Below are 14,137 nucleotides of genomic sequence, written 5' to 3' on the forward strand. Positions count from 1 at the left end.
ACTACTGGAATTAAGCTAAGTATCACTTCTGTAGGTCTTTCTTATTTGGTTGCTTTTTCATTAATTGCTATTGTATCTAGCTGGGTTGCTTGACTTTTGACTTGTCTGGGGCGTGGCCAACACAGCTGAGTAAGATTTAAACCAGACCCAAACCAGCATTTCTCATTGTGCATTTGGACGTTCTGGGTATCTCATAGGACTACTGGAATTAAGCTAAGTATTTTTTTTAAAACTTCATTGAATCTTCATTGGCTACAGGGGAGTGGCCAACACAGCTGTAACCAATCAGCCCCTAATCAGGTGTCTTTTAAAAAGCAGCATTCCCTTTGAAGCGGCAGCTTCAGTGGCAGACTCAGGAAGACAAAGACAAAGGACTCTAAACCGGAGTCTAACAAGGAGGCTAATGAGGCTAAGTACCTGCCTGCAATTGTTTTTCTACCTTTCACATATGTGCACTTTTTTTTCTTTCTTCTCGCAGATATTACAAACCTCACATTCACTCACAGCATCACCGTAATCTGTCCTCACTTATCTATCCCACCCGCTCCACACACATCCACCACCTTGTTGCAGGGGGCCTGTGGAACTGCCAGTCAGAGGCCGAGCTAGAGGGGGGGCCGGGGTAGCACTGGACCCCCCTGAAATCTGATTGGACCCCCCAGGTGCGCCCCCAGATGATTGACATATCACGCTACCGCACGTCTTGTCGCAAGGAGCCAGTTGCATTTTTAAATCAGTGACGCCTATTGACTGCTAAGCCCCTCCTGTACACTAGTTGGTGCAAAGAGTTGTAATCCACATTTATTAGAAGAAGAGAACCGTTTATCGTTGCTGGAGTGCGTTGAGCCAGGAGAACAGGACAGCGGATCAACACATGACACGACGAAAAAGAAGAAGAGAGGTAGGATAAATAGACTTCATGGACAGTGAAATCCTCATTCTAAAGTAAGTTTTATGGTGGTGTTGTAATAAGTCACTGACAGTGACTCATTAGGAGCCACGGGTATAAAGTTAACAATGTTAACATTAAGTTACATCTCATGGCGTCTACAGATGACCAGTGTCATCATTCATTTCGGGTTGCTGCTTAGGATGCATCTACATGTTTATCCGATGATTTTAGAGGACTGAAACTAGCAGACAATCAGCCAGCTAGCTGTTTCATGTTCTGTTTATCCTTCACGTCTTGCCCTGTGTTATGTCTCTATACTGTTAGTATACGTTACTGGTATGTTTGTATACATTACATAAATCTGAAACTAAAATATATTAAAAACGTAACGTGGAGATGGTGATGCTAGGAGTAACAAGACTGGATTATTTTTTCATAGGGTCAGTTGAGAATGAAAAGACAGGGGGACAAGATACATGACTTCTTCTTAAAGAGAAGCAAGTCAGGCAAAGATGAGGGAGGCAGACAGACAGACAGACTCAGCTCTGAGATCAGTAGTCCTTGCAGCTTCCATCCTGTGACTAGTCAGGAGTGAGAATGTGAGGCACAACACAGCCCATCATCACCAGGTCAGAGCATCTACAGAAACAGTCGTAGTCACAATCAAATGCTCAGTTCAGTAATTTTAAGTTAAGTTTTAGATATTTGAAATGTTGGTTACTGACAGTAACGGTTGCATTTCTAATATTAATATTTTTATACAATGCAGTTCCATCGAAGGAGGACACAGAAGCCTCTGATTCTGACGAAGATGTTGGTGAGCCAAAAGAGCCAGACCCGGAGCCAGCTGTGTCCAGTGTGTGTGTGAGTGTGTGTGTGTGAGTGTGTAACTGTGTGTGAGTGAGTACCAGAGAGAGAGAGCATTTTCATCATTTTTGTAAAAATTATGTCATTATTGAAAAATTGTTGCCAAGTTGTGTTTTACATTGTGTACAATGTTAATAAACTGCAAATTATACACACAAATCTGATCTCCTGTGTGCTTAGTATGTACATTTTAACATTAAGAAACTCAGATTGCAATTTATTGGTCGAGAAACAAATTCATTGTCATAGTCTGTGGACCCCCTGAAATAGCCTTGACCCGTCTGAAGTAAATAACTACAGACCTGTCTCTCTTCTTCCTTTTCTTTCCAAAACTCTGGAGCGTGCTATCTTTAATCAACTCTCTTCCTACCTTCACTGGAACAACCTTCTCGATCCTCTGGTCCGTCTGGTTTTAAAGCAGGTCACTCGACCGAAACTGCACTTCTTGCTGTCACTGAGCAACTACACACTGCCAGGGCTGCCTCTCTCTCGTCCTCTTGGACCTTTCTGCAGCGTTTGACACAGTTAACCACCAGATCCTTACTTCCTCCCTTCAAGAACTAGGTGTCTCAGGCTCTGCACTTACCCTACTCTCATCCTCAACCTTCAAAACCGAACATACAGAGTAACCTGGAGAGGATCTGTGTCGGAACCCTTTCCTCTAGCTACTGGGATCTCCGCTTGTCTGACTGACATCTCTCAGTGGATGTCGGACCATCACCTGAAACTCAATCTCGTCAAGACCGAGTTTTTTTTTCTCACAGAAAAGGGCTCTCCCACCACAGATGTGTCCATCATCCTCGACAACGCTGTGGTAGCTGCTTCTCATACTGCAAGGAACCTGGGTGTGACACTTGATGACCATCTCTCCCTCACTGCCAACATTGCTGCAACAGCTCGATCTTGCAGATACATGTTGCACAACATCAGAAGGATACGGACTCTTCTAACCCAGAAGGCGGCACAGGTTCTGGTCCAGGCTCTTGTCATCTCACGCTTGGATTACTGCAACTCCCTCCTGGCTGGTCTCCCTGCGTGTGCCATACGACCTCTGCAACTCATCCAGAATGCAGCAGCTCGACTGGTCTTCAACTTACCAAAATTCTCCCACACTACACCGCTCCTCCGCTCCCTTCACTGGCTTCCTGTAGCTGCTCGCATCCACTTCAAGACTCTAGTGCTTGCATTCCATGCTACAAACGGATCCGGTCCAGCCTACATCCAGGACATGATCTAAACCTACACCCCAGCCCGCCCACTCTGCCCCTCACTGAGAGGATCGCAGAGGCATTCACAGAACTCGAGACTGTTCACTGTCCTAGCTCCCAAATGGTGGAACGAGCTCCCCATTGACACCGGGACATATATAGATAGCTAGCACTTTATAGTTTGGCTTACTTGAAGCTCTTACTTACTTCTAGCTCTTGTTTGTACCCAAATGTTTAAATGCACTTATTGTAGGTGGCTTTGGCTAAAAGCGTCTGCTAAATGACATGTAATGTAATGTAAGGCCCGCCATACTTGTTCTGGTTGCCCCTTCCAGAAGGGATTATTGAGAAGATTATTGAGATTATTGAGAAGGTGATGCTACGACAGGTATTTTAAACACAATTCTCAAATGTTACGACGCATCTCATTGGACAATCGAAAAATGATGGGTCACATGTGCAGGACAACAAGCATTGGTGGTTCAGTGGTAGAATTCTCGCCTGCCACGCGGGAGGCCCGGGTTCGATTCCCGGCCAATGCAACAATCTTGATTTTTTTTAGTATCTGGCATTTGATTTTCACCATTGCAGTTATTTTTTATTTTCATTTACATAACACACAACTTTTATTTGATAACATAGTTTGTATGTAAGGCTTGTAGAAAGAGCTGCACAGCAGACATATAGATTTATAGGTTTAAACTATAGGTTGAGTTTAAAGCCAGCTGGGAGACGTTTGACTCTCTAAACAGATTCCAGGTGGTCCATCGCTTTAAGAATTGGAAAAAGTGTGTCAGTGTTTCTCCAGTTTCATTAATGTCGGTCTTAAATGTCATGATGAGGAGGTATGGGATCTCGCTCCTTCGTCTAGGAGAAACCAGGTGGCTTCAGTCAGGGCAGGCCAGGCTGGCGAGTGGAGAGACCATACTCTACTCAGGACATCCAGATGACTCTGCTCCACACACAGAGGGTGTAGCTTTCATGCTTCAACTCTCGGATCATCACAGCCAAATTCCAAACCACGCATAAGAAAACAAACATCCAAGTGGTACAAACGACAAACGATGATGAAGCCAAGGACCAATTCTACGACCAACTACCAACCATAATCCAGGCCAGGAAAGGAAAGGACATCATGATCTTGATGGGAGACATGAACGCCAAGATAGGGGCAAACAACAACGGCTTTGGGTCAGTCATTAGAAAAGAAGGAGTAGGGACCATGAACGACAATGGTGAGCGGTTCACAGCAGCGTGTGCAGACAACAACCTGGTCATAGGTGGGTCAGTATTCCAACACAAGAACATCCATAAAGCCACCTGGGTGTCTCCTGACCACACCACGGAAAACAAGACAGACCACATCTGCATTAGCCAGAAGTTTAGGCACACGTTGCTGGATGTCAGAGCTAGAAGACGAGCAGACGCAGGCTCTGACTAGAGCTGCAACTAACGATTATTTTTATCATCTTTAATCAAACATGATTAATTGTTTGATTAATAAATGTTGATTGGTGTTCGTCAAACCTGGAAATGATGATGTTCTCAAATGTCTTGTTTTGTCCACAAACCAAAATGATTGACTTAATAATTTCTTTGTTATCCAGAGCAAAGAGACGGAGAAAATATTCACATTTAAGAAGCTTAAACAATCAGAAATCTAGTTTTAACCATGAAAAAAGCTTCAAACCGATTAATCAATTATCAAAATAGTTGTCGATTAATTTAGTAATCGATTAATAATCGATTCATCATTTCTGACCACCACCTCCTCACAGCAAAGATCCAGATGAAGCTTCAACACACAGCTTTTTACGGATATAGGTACATCAGAACTCTGTGTGGCACAACTGGTACCAAGCCCTAGATATAGAAAACCCAGGCACAGTGGAGGGGATATGGACAGGTCTAAAAACCTTTGAAAAGACGAAGTGATCGGGAGAAGGGAGACCAACAACACGCCCTGGATATCCAAAGACACAGACAGAAAAGTGAGTGAGAGGAGGGCGATAAAAGAGGCAGAAGAAATTCATCAAGGATTTAGGGATGAAGGACGAAGGGCTGTTGTGGCAACATCTGGAGCAAAGGGCCCAAGACCGGAGAGGATGGAAGAGCTTCGTCGATGGCCTATGTTCCTCTAGGAACTTAAAGGCCTGAGAAGAAGATATATTGAAATCAAAATATCACTGTAAAACCTATTAATAATATTTAAATAATAAATAATCAGAAACGTTCATGTTTCTGGATACTGTCAACAATATCACAGAACAAACCTGGTACCAGTTGATATAAAACAATCTTCATACACGTGAATAAAGAGCATTCATTCACTATTTGAACGAAAAAGCTTCCACTTATTGAAAAGTACAAAACGTTTGTAAAACATGTCGAGGAACGAGAAAAAAGACGCTGTCTTCTGTTTCTCCGCTGCGGCTGTGCCACCTCTTCTTTTCTCTCAGAAAGGACCGTCTCCTTACTGTTCAGCCAAGCGGGAAACAGCGCCGCCAAAAACCTACTTGTGGTCAGAAATATATTACATCCGTAGTGGTTTAGCACTACCATAGAGAATGAATGGGAAACGTTTTAAATAGGGAATGAATGCTATTTATTCGCGTGGATGAAGACTGTTTTATATCAACTGGTACCAGGTTTGTTCGGTGATATTGTTGTCAGTGTCCAGAAACATGAACGTTTCTGATTATTATTTAAATATTATTAATAGGTTTTACAGTGGTATTTTGATTTCAATATATCTAGTATATGAATATTATTAGTAATAGGTATTGCAGTGGTAGCAATCTATCTATTATTATCTATTATTCTACATGTATATATTACAATATCAAATGCCAGAATACGTAAGGAAAAATAAAGATTGTCGCATAGGCCGGGAATCGAACCCGGGCCAGTGCATTGCAGCCCACAGTTATTTGGCTAAACGGCCGTAAAAAGGTTTCCCATTCATTCTCTATGGTAGTGCTAAACCACTACGGATGTAATATATTTTTTAACCACAAGTAGGTTTTTGGCGGCGCTGTTTCGCGCTTGGCTGAACAGTAAGGAGACAGTCTTTTCTGAGTGGAAAGAGGTGGCACAGCATGAACGTTTCTGATTATTTATCATTTAAATATGAATAAATGTTGCAAATAAATGTTGCATTGCCCGGGAATGGGGCCCATAGTTATTTAGCTAAACGGCCCTAAAATGTTTCCTATTCATTCTCTATGGTAGTGCTAAACCACTACGGATGTAATATATTTTTGACCACAAGTAGGTTTTTTCTGATTCATCATTTAAATATTAATAAATGTTGCAAATAAATGTTGCATTGCCCGGGAATTAGGCCCATAGTTATTTAGCTAAACGGCCCTAAAACTTTTCCTATTCATTCTCTATGGTAGTGCTAAACCACTACGGATGTAATATATTTTTGACCACAAGTAGGTTTTTTCTGATTATCATTTAAATATTAATAAATGTTGCAAATGTTGCATTGCCCGGGAATGGGGCCCATAGTTATTTAGCTAAACGGCCCTAAAACTTTTCCTATTCATTCTCTATGGTAGTGCTAAACCACTATGGATGTAATATATGTTTTGACCACAAGTAGGTTTTTGGCGGCGCTGTTTCCCGCTTGGCTGAACAGTAAGGAGACGGTCTTTTCTGAGTGGAAAGAAGAGGTGGCACAGCATGAACGTTTCTGATTATCATTTAAATATGAATAAATGTTGCAAATAAATGTTGCATTGCCCGGGAATGGGGCCCATAGTTATTTAGCTAAACGGCCCTAAAACGTTTCCTATGCATTCTCTATGGTAGTGCTAAACCACTACGGATGTAATATATTTTTGACCACAAGTTCTGATTATTTATCATTTAAATATTAATAAATGTTGCAAATGTTGCATTGCCCGGGAATGGGGCCCATAGTTATTTAGCTAAACGTCCTAAAACCTTTCCTATTCATTCTCTATGGTAGTGCTAAACCACTACGGATGTAATATATTTTTGACCACAAGTCTGATTATCATTTAAATATTAATAAATGTTGCAAATGTTGCATTGCCCGGGAATGGGGCCCATAGTTATTTAGCTAAACGGCCCTAAAACTTTTCCTATTCATTCTCTATGGTAGTGCTAAACCACTATGGATGTAATATATTTTTTGACCACAAGTAGGTTTTTGGCGGCGCTTTTTCTTGCTCGGCTGAACAGTAAGGAGACGGTCTTTTCTGAGTGGAAAGAAGAGGTGGCACAGCATGAACGTTTCTGATTATTTATCATTTAAATATGAATAAATGTTGCAAATAAATGTTGCATTGCCCGGGAATGGGGCCCATAGTTATTTAGCTAAACGGCCCTAAAATGTTTCCTATTCATTCTCTATGGTAGTGCTAAACCACTACGGATGTAATATATTTTTGACCACAAGTAGGTTTTTTCTGATTATTTATCATTTAAATATTAATAAATGTTGCAAATAAATGTCGCATTGCCTGGGAATGGGGCCCATAGTTATTTAGCTCAACGGCCCTAAAACTTTTCCTATTCATTCTCTATGGTAGTGCTAAACCACTACGGATGTAATATATTTTTGACCACAAGTAGGTTTTTGGCGGCGCTGTTTCCCGCTTGGCTGAACAGTAAGGAGACGGTCTTTTCTGAGTGGAAAGAAGAGGTGCCAAATGTTTAAATGCACTTATTGTCTGCTAAATGACATGTAATGTAATGTAATATACGTATGAGTGATATTTGAGTGAGTTCTGCCTTTAGCCAGACAAATTGTGTCACTTTTTTAACTGACATTTAAATGTCTCCTTAAGTGCTGTCAAGACCACCTGCTGACACTAAAGGGAAACAACACAAGACGCTAGTGGATGGTAATTTCTCTGGAATTTGTGCCTCCATCTTCAATGCTGTAATCACCACTTTGCATTTAGCTTTGTATTACTAGAATATCATATTCTAGTTTATCATATCATATTTCTTAGTTTAAAATACTACCTGTATTCTGAATATGGGTAGTATTTAAAAAAAAATGTGCTTCCCAACCTCAGTTTCCCCTGAGTCGAGAAATATCTTCATTCTTTTTTTTGTTACGTGCCCACCAGTTAAGTAAATACATGATGATAAAGTAAAGAGTTGCTCGCACACCTGAGCCACCACCCAGTAAGATGTTTTCATAACTCTTTTCTGAAGCCTGACTGTGCCCCCAATTTGTCCTTTTATTACACAGTCTAAAATAAAAAGAATAAAAAGCACAAATGTTATGACATCTCACGAATCTTTTTCTTTTTCCCCCCTTGTGCTAACAGCTGGTCCTTCTGTTGTTGTGCCCCGACTGACACTCAGCTCATACTACGCCTGAGCCACCACACGGTAAGATGTTGCTACTACTACTTTTAACTACTCTGAAGATGTTTCCACCACTTGTTACATGTTACTCGAGCCCCCTGCCTTTTCTCCTCCACTGGCACAAACAGCAGATGGGGATATAAACAGTTGGAGCTGTTCGCATGATACTTATGTATACATTTAAGGTCTAATTTTGGATTCACTTTGTTAATATATGTCCTTTTGCAATTAGACATCTTGCAATCCATTGAAAGAAGTACGACTCGCCGTTCCAGTCCAGACACAACAAACCACATAATGCCAAACTCCGCCAACTCACAAGCATGGCCAACGCAGTCCGACACTGACGCTCTGTGGACATTTCGAGGTACTGCACGTTCATGTAATCAAACACACAATAGGACAAAAAAGGCTGTGCTCAAACCCATGAGCAGATATTTCAGAGGGAATCGGTGGTGATGATTGCTAAAGCTTAAAAGACGTGGGAAATTAGGGTTTGTTGGTTGTTTTTTCTGCAGTATGCAGACCACCTGGTGGATTTCGGAATCCATATTACCCATCAGTCCACATTACCCATCAGCCCCGGGAGCTGGCCAACAACAAACCCGTAAAATATACAAGAAAAACGGTAACAAAATAAGTCTTGTACAGACACCATTTGTATTGAAATGCTTAGAAACATGAGGCCACTGTTTTAGAGTTTCATAAAAACAAACTTAACATTTATAATGTCCGTAGACCTGCAACCATGACTGAACTACACAGTTAACCTTGAGGCCTATATTAGGCTCACAGAGACTCTCCTATAAACGTGTTACTTCGGTAACACATATACTAAAATTGGAACGATACAGAGAAGATTAGCATGGCCCCTGCGCAAGGATGACACGCAAATTCGTGAAGCGTTCCTCATTTTGAATCGAGAAATATTATTATTGTTTTTAAAAACAATACTACCATACTTTAGCACTACCATAGAGAATGAATAGGAAACGTTTTAGGGCCGTTTAGCTAAATAACTATGGGCCCCATTCCCAGGCAATGCAACATTTATTTGCAACATTTATTAATATTTAAATGATGAATCAGAAAAAACCTACTTGTGGTCAAAAATATATTACATCCGTAGTGGTTTAGCACTACCATAGAGAATGAATAGGAAACGTTTTAGGGCCGTTTAGCTAAATAACTATGGGCCCCATTCCCGGGCAATGCAACATTTATTTGCAACATTTATTCATATTTAAATGATGAATCAGAAAAAACCTACTTGTGGTCAAAAATATATTACATCCGTAGTGGTTTAGCACTACCATAGAGAATGAATAGGAAACGTTTTAGGGCCGTTTAGCTAAATAACTATGGGCCCCATTCCCGGGCAATGCAACATTTATTTGCAACATTTATTAATATTTAAATGATAAATAATCAGAAAAAACCTACTTGTGGTCAAAAATATATTACATCCGTAGTGGTTTAGCACTGCCATAGAGAATGAATAGGAAACGTTTTAGGGCCGTTTAGCTAAATAACTATGGGCCCCATTCCCGGGCAATGCAACATTTATTTGCAACATTTATTCATATTCAAATGATAAATATACCTACTTGTGGTCAAAAATATATTACATCCGTAGTGGTTTAGCACTACCATAGAGAATGAATAGGAAACGTTTTAGGGCCATTTAGCTAAATAACTATGGGCCCCATTCCCGGGCAATGCAACATTTATTTGCAACATTTATTAATATTTAAATGATGAATCAGAAAAAACCTACTTGTGGTCAAAAATATATTACATCCGTAGTGGTTTAGCACTACCATAGAGAATGAATAGGAAACGTTTTAGGGCCGTTTAGCTAAATAACTATGGGCCCCATTCCCGGGCAATGCAACATTTATTTGCAAAATTTATTAATATTTAAATGATAAATAATCAGAAAAAACCTACTTGTGGTCAAAAATATATTACATCCGTAGTGGTTTAGCACTACCATAGAGAATGAATAGGAAACGATTTAGGGCCGTTTAGCTAAATAACTATGGGCCCCATTCCCGGGCAATGCAACATTTATTTGCAACATTTATTAATATTTAAATGATAAATAATCAGAAAAAACCTACTTGTGGTCAAAAATATATTACATCCGTAGTGGTTTAGCACTACCATAGAGAATGAATAGGAAACGTTTTAGGGCTGTTTAGCTAAATAACTATGGGCCCCATTCCCGGGCAATGCAACATTTATTTGCAACATTTATTCATATTTAAATGATAAATAATCAGAAAAAACCTACTTGTGGTCAAAAATATATTACATCCGTAGTGGTTTAGCACTACCATAGAGAATGAATAGGAAACGTTTTAGGGCCATTTAGCTAAATAACTATGGGCCCCATTCCCGGGCAATGCAACATTTATTTGCAACATTTATTCATATTTAAATGATTAATCAGAAAAAACCTACTTGTGGTCAAAAATATATTACATCCGTAGTGGTTTAGTACTACCATAGAGAATGAATAGGAAACGTTTTAGGGCCGTTTAGCTAAATAACTATGGTCCCCATTCCCGGGCAATGCAACATTTATTTGCAACATTTATTAATATTTAAATGATAAATAATCAGAAAAAACCTACTTGTGGTTTAAAATATATTACATCCGTAGTGGTTTAGCACTACCATAGAGAATGAATAGGAAACGTTTTAGGGCTGTTTAGCTAAATAACTATGGGCCCCATTCCCGGGCAATGCAACATTTATTTGCAACATTTATTAATATTTAAATGATAAATAATCAGAAAAAACCTACTTGTGGTCAAAAATATATTACATCCGTAGTGGTTTAGCACTACCATAGAGAATGAATAGGAAACGTTTTAGGGCCATTTAGCTAAATAACTATGGGCCCCATTCCCGGGCAATGCAACATTTATTTGCAACATTTATTCATATTTAAATGATAAATAATCAGAAAAAACCTACTTGTGGTCAAAAATATATTACATCCGTAGTGGTTTAGCACTACCATAGAGAATGAATAGGAAACGTTTTAGGGCCGTTTAGCTAAATAACTATGGGCCCCATTCCCGGGCAATGCAACATTTATTTGCAACATTTATTAATATTTAAATGATAAATAATCAGAAAAAACCTACTTGTGGTCAAAAATATATTACATCCGTAGTGGTTTAGCACTACCATAGAGAATGAATAGGAAACGTTTTAGGGCTGTTTAGCTAAATAACTATGGGCCCCATTCCCGGGCAATGCAACATTTATTTGCAACATTTATTCATATTTAAATGATAAATAATCAGAAAAAACCTACTTGTGGTCAAAAATATATTACATCCGTAGTGGTTTAGCACTACCATAGAGAATGAATAGGAAACGTTTTAGGGCCATTTAGCTAAATAACTATGGGCCCCATTCCCGGGCAATGCAACATTTATTTGCAACATTTATTCATATTTAAATGATTAATCAGAAAAAACCTACTTGTGGTCAAAAATATATTACATCCGTAGTGGTTTAGTACTACCATAGAGAATGAATAGGAAACGTTTTAGGGCCGTTTAGCTAAATAACTATGGTCCCCATTCCCGGGCAATGCAACATTTATTTGCAACATTTATTAATATTTAAATGATAAATAATCAGAAAAAACCTACTTGTGGTTTAAAATATATTACATCCGTAGTGGTTTAGCACTACCATAGAGAATGAATAGGAAACGTTTTAGGGCCGTTTAGCTAAATAACTATGGGCCCCATTCCCGGGCAATGCAACATTTATTTGCAACATTTATTAATATTTAAATGATAAATAATCAGAAAAAACCTACTTGTGGTCAAAAATATATTACATCCGTAGTGGTTTAGCACTACCATAGAGAATGAATAGGAAACGTTTTAGGGCCATTTAGCTAAATAACTATGGGCCCCATTCCCGGGCAATGCAACATTTATTTGCAACATTTATTCATATTTAAATGATAAATAATCAGAAAAAACCTACTTGTGGTCAAAAATATATTACATCCGTAGTGGTTTAGCACTACCATAGAGAATGAATAGGAAACGTTTTAGGGCCGTTTAGCTAAATAACTATGGGCCCCATTCCCGGGCAATGCAACATTTATTTGCAACATTTATTCATATTTAAATGATAAATAATCAGAAACGTTCATGCTGTGCCACCTCTTCTTTCCACTCAGAAAAGACCGTCTCCTTACTGTTCAGCCAAGCGGGAAACAGCGCCGCCAAAAACCTACTTGTGGTCAAAAAATATATTACATCCATAGTGGTTTAGCACTACCATAGAGAATGAATAGGAAAAGTTTTAGGGCCGTTTAGCTAAATAACTATGGGCCCCGCCTCCCGCGGACCCAGAGTTATTTAGCTAAACGGCCCTAAAACTTTTCCCATGTATTCTCTATGGTAGTACGAAACCACTACGGACGTAATGCGCCTCCCGGCCACTCGCACTTTTGGCGCTGTAACCGCTTCAACTCCTCTCTACCATACCCAGAATGAATGAACACTTCTTCATTCAATGTGACTGATAGTGATGGGAATTCCCGGCTCTTTCGGCTCCCAAGTGGCTCCTAAGATTTTTTGTTACTTAAATCAATTTATTACCAAATTATGTGTAAAATTAATAACTAATGTGAAAAAAAAAACCATAAAATATAACATATGTATAGTATTTATATGGCTTTATTAATAAACTTAACGTAACGATTCCAATGGTAGTGCTAAACCACTACGGATGTAATATATTTTTGACCACAAGTAGGTTTTTTCTGATTATTTATCATTTAAATATTAATAAATGTTGCAAATGTTGCATTGCCCGGAGGCAGACCGGGGTTCAATTCCCCGACGGTGAGATACATTTAGCAAATTTTTTTTTTACATGTGGACTAACAAGGGTCACTTTACACTTGGATTAGTATTATTATTGAAAGCTATCTTCTTCTTGTCAATAGGTTTGGACAGGACGTTGTTGTAGCCGAAGCCAGGGCTCTTATTTTGAAGGCCAGAGTAAAAGGGAAAGTGAGGACTGAAAGGAAATTAAATCTAACTGATAATAAACGAGATTCGGAGACGTGCAGAACATCGGTTTGTTTCCGTTTAGACACAGTCATTGATTTATTTATGCATTTATTTATTTATGTATGTATTTATTTCTACATTTCTGTATTTATTTATTTATGTATGTATTTATTTCTACATTTCTGTATTTATTTATGTATTTCTGTATTTATTTATACATAAGTCAGGTTTCGTCCTCCATATAAAGTGACTCTTTTTAGTCCACATGGACAGAAAGAAAAAAAAAAAATGCTAAATGTATCTCCCCATCGGGGAATTGAACCCCGGTCTCCCGCGTGGATACTCACCACTATACTAACGAGGAGGTGCATAAACCAATAATGCAGTACCAGACACGAGCCCTCAGTGCTCCTTTGGACAACATGAACGCTACACCTTCTGTGTGTGGAGCAGAGTCATCTGGATGTCGTGAGTAGAGTATGGTCTCTCCACTCGCCAGTCTGGCCTGCCCTGACTGAAGCCACCTGGCTTCACCTAGACCAAGGAGCGAGATCCCATACCTCCTCATCTCTTCTGCTATCACTGCTGTCTTTCCACCAGCATACATAGTCACATTCCACGCTGCAATGGTGGTGGGTTGCTTTAAGGACAGCAGCAGCGTCGAACGTACAGTCTTGTATAAGCTACTTTTCTCTAACTTGAACTTTGAGTCTTTTTTTGTCCACAAACCACAGATGTTCATCTTATTTCCAATG

At 39.4% G+C, this 14,137-nt stretch overlaps 2 non-coding genes across 2 annotated transcripts; both read left to right on the forward strand.

The window, feature by feature from the left end:
- Positions 1-3,438: 3,438 nt before the first annotated feature.
- On the forward strand, positions 3,439-3,509 carry trnag-gcc (transfer RNA glycine (anticodon GCC)). Its single transcript has one exon. It is a non-coding gene; the product is annotated as a tRNA-Gly (tRNA).
- A 5,624-nt stretch (positions 3,510-9,133) lies between these two features.
- Positions 9,134-9,239, forward strand: LOC131455680 (U6 spliceosomal RNA). The gene has a single exon (XR_009239829.1). It is a non-coding gene; the product is annotated as a U6 spliceosomal RNA (small nuclear RNA).
- The last annotated feature ends 4,898 nt before the right edge of the window (positions 9,240-14,137 follow it).

This window comes from Solea solea, chromosome 2 (genome assembly GCF_958295425.1).
Source record: "Solea solea chromosome 2, fSolSol10.1, whole genome shotgun sequence".
In the NCBI taxonomy this organism is placed as follows: Eukaryota; Metazoa; Chordata; class Actinopteri; order Pleuronectiformes; family Soleidae; genus Solea; species Solea solea.